General features: G+C 36.4%; 1 pseudogene; it reads right to left on the reverse strand.

Moving 5' to 3' along the window:
- Positions 1-623: 623 nt before the first annotated feature.
- On the reverse strand, positions 624-2,476 carry LOC102757367 (annotated as a pseudogene).
- Positions 2,477-3,313: the final 837 nt, after the last annotated feature.

A 3,313-nucleotide genomic window follows, 5' to 3' on the forward strand; every position in this document is an offset into this window, starting at 1 on the left:
TGACTTAAAAATCTCTGAGTAGGAGATTAATTTATTGTTCTGTCAGTTATTGTTCCATATTTCAAGCCTACTAATATATATATAAATATATATATTTAATAATATATACACTCATTGTCATTAAAGCTTCTTGGTCTCTTATTCCTAATACCAATATATAACTCTTATTCCATATGACGTTTTTCATTTTATATATTCTTTTTTGTCTATTATTAAAATTGCTATACTGGATTTCTTTTGGTTTATATCTAAACAGTTTATCTTTTTTTAATCCCTTAAAATTATTTAAAAATTTTTATAACTAAACACCTGACTCAAGAATAAACAATGACAATTACATCTGCCTATGTTGTTTCTCTTCTCCCCACCCCCAGCCCATTTACCTGTTTCCCTCAAAGGCAATAGCTATCCTAAATTTTGTGTATATCATTGCCTTACTTTAAAAAAGTTAATATATATATATATATACATATATATACACATATATATATCATATACATATATGTATCATATTTGTAAACAATATATTTTTATTACCTGTTTTTAAACTCAAATGATTATATCACATTGTATGTAGTCTTCTTAGACTTGCTTTTATTAATCATTATTATGCTACTTATTTCTTAAAATAAGACAACAAGGAAGTCTGCTACACCCAATTGACTCTTCCTTTCACAAATTATTTCTCTGTAGCATGTGGTGCTCTTTGATAGCATTTTACCCCCTGTAGAATTTTTTTTTCAAAATAGTGGTCAATCTTCTCAAACCATGCTGCTGCTTTGTCAACTAATTGTATGGAATATTCTAAACCTTTTGTTGTCATTTCATCAGTCTTCACAGCAGGAGTAGATTCCATCTCAAGAAACCACTTTCTTTGCTCATCCCTAAGTAGCAACTCCTCATCCACTAAAGTTTTATCATGAGATTGCAGGAATTCCGTCACATCTTCACGCCCCGCTTCTAATTCTAGCTCTCTTGCTGTTTCCACCACATCTGCAGGTACTTCCTCCACGGAAGTCTTGAATCCTGCAAAGTCATCCCTGAAGGTTAGAATCCAGTTCTTCCAAACTCCTCTTAATGTTGATATTTGATCTCTTTCCATGAATCATTAATGTTCTTAATGGCATCTAGAAGGGTGAATGCTTTCCAGAAGGTTTTCAGTTTACTTTGCCCAGATCCATCAGAGCAATCACTACCTATGGCAGCTGTAGCCTTACAAAATGTATTTCTTAATAACACTTTAAAGTTGAAACTATCCTTGATTCATGAACTGGAGAATGGACACTGTGTTAACAGGCATGAATCTCATAGCACACCTCCATTAGAGCTCGTGGGTGACCAGGTGCATTGTCAATAAGCGGTGATATTTTGAAAGGAATCTTTTTTCTTAGCTAGGTCTCAACAGTGGGCTTAAAATCCATCCAGGCTTTGTTGTTTTTATAGAGCACATGGAAAGTAGATTTAGCATAAATCTTAAGGGCCCTTGGATTTTCAGAATGATAAATGAGCATTGGCTTCAACTTCACCAGCGGCTTTAGTCCCTAACAAGAGAACCAACCCACCATTTAAAGCTTTGAAGCCAGGCATTGGTTTCTCCTCTCTAGCTATGAAAGCCTTAGATGGCATCTTCTTCCAATATGAGGCTGTTTCATCTGTATTGAAAATCTGTTTAGTGTAGACACCTTCATTAATTATCTTAGCTAGATCTTCTGGATACGTTACTGCAGCTTCTACGTCACTTACTGCTTCACCTTGTACTTTTATGTTATGAAGACAACTTCTTTCCTTAAACCTCATGAGCCAAGCTCTGCCGTCTTCAAACTTTTCCTCTGCAGCTTCTTTACCTCCCAGCCTCATAGAACTAAAGAGAGTTAGGACCTTGCTCTGGATTAGGCTTTGGTTTAAGGGAAGTTTGTGTCTGGTTTGATGTTGTATCCAGACACTAATACTTTCTCCATATTAGCAATAAGGCTATTTCTCCTTAAAAAATTTTTTAAATATAATTTTTGTGTTCACTGAAGTAGGACTTTTAATTTCCTTCAAGAACTTTTCATTCACAGTTTTCCTAACTGTTTGGCACAAGAGGCTGCCTAGCTTTCGGCCTATCTTGGCTTTTTATTAAGCTTAATTATTTCTAGCTCTTTATTTAAAGTGATAGACTTGCAACTCTTCCTTTAATTTCAGCACTTAGAGGCCACTGTAGGGTTATTACCTGATTTCAATGTTTCCTCTCAGGAAATAGAGAGGCCTGAGGAAAGGAGGAGAGGGGCAGGGGTTGTTGGGGTGGGTGACTGGTCAGGGGAGCAGTCGGAACACACACATTTATAGAATGGCTCAACATGTTATGAGTATGGTTCATGGTGCCCCAAAACAATTACAATAGTAGCATCAAAGATGACTAATCACAGATTAACATAACAAACATAATAATAATGAAAAAGTTTAAAATATTGTGAGAATTACCAAAATGTGACATGAGACACAAAGTGAACTATTTGAAAAATGGGGCCAATAGTCTTGCTTGACACAGGGTTGCTACAAACCTTCAACTTGTAAAAACACAAGTATCTTGCAAAGCACAATAAAATGAAGTGCAATAAAAAATGGTATGCTTGTATAGAATTGGTGTTAATTTCTCTTTAAATGTTTGATAGAATTCTCCAGTGAACCTATCTGTTTTTATTTTTAAAAAAGATTTTTAAAGTTGATTTTTAGAGAGAGGAAGAGAGAAACGTTGATCAGCTGCCTCCAGAATGCCCCCTACCTGGGACCAAAGTCCACAACCCAGACCAGGAATTGAACCGGCAACCTTTTGGCGCATGGAAAGATGCCCAACCAACCGAGCAACACAGTCCAGGGCTATCTGTTTTTATTTTAAATAGCCTTTCTTCCTCCCTCTCTCCCTCTTTCTCTCTCTCTCAAAATGTACTTTTTTTTTTAAAGAGCAGTTTTACATTCACAGCAAGGTACAGAAGGTACAGAGATGTCCCATATACTTCCTGCTTTGTACACAGCTTCTCCCATTGTCAAAATCCTCCACTAGAGTGGTACTTTTGTTACAATTGATAAAGTTACATTGACACATCATTGTCACTCAGAGCCTATAGTTTACATTAGAGTTCACTTCTTCTATTGTTCACTCTATGGGTTTGGACATTAGACAAACATGGTAATTAACCATAACTTCCCTACTCTTCCCATTGGCTAATCAGCGAGATATGCAAATTAACTGCCAACCAAGAGGGCAGCCAGCAGCCACGCAGCTGAAGCGAACATGAGGTTTGGTTGCCCTGGCGATGGAGGATGCCAAGGT

This window comes from Myotis davidii, unplaced genomic scaffold (genome assembly GCF_000327345.1).
Source record: "Myotis davidii unplaced genomic scaffold, ASM32734v1 scaffold892, whole genome shotgun sequence".
In the NCBI taxonomy this organism is placed as follows: domain Eukaryota; kingdom Metazoa; phylum Chordata; class Mammalia; order Chiroptera; family Vespertilionidae; genus Myotis; species Myotis davidii.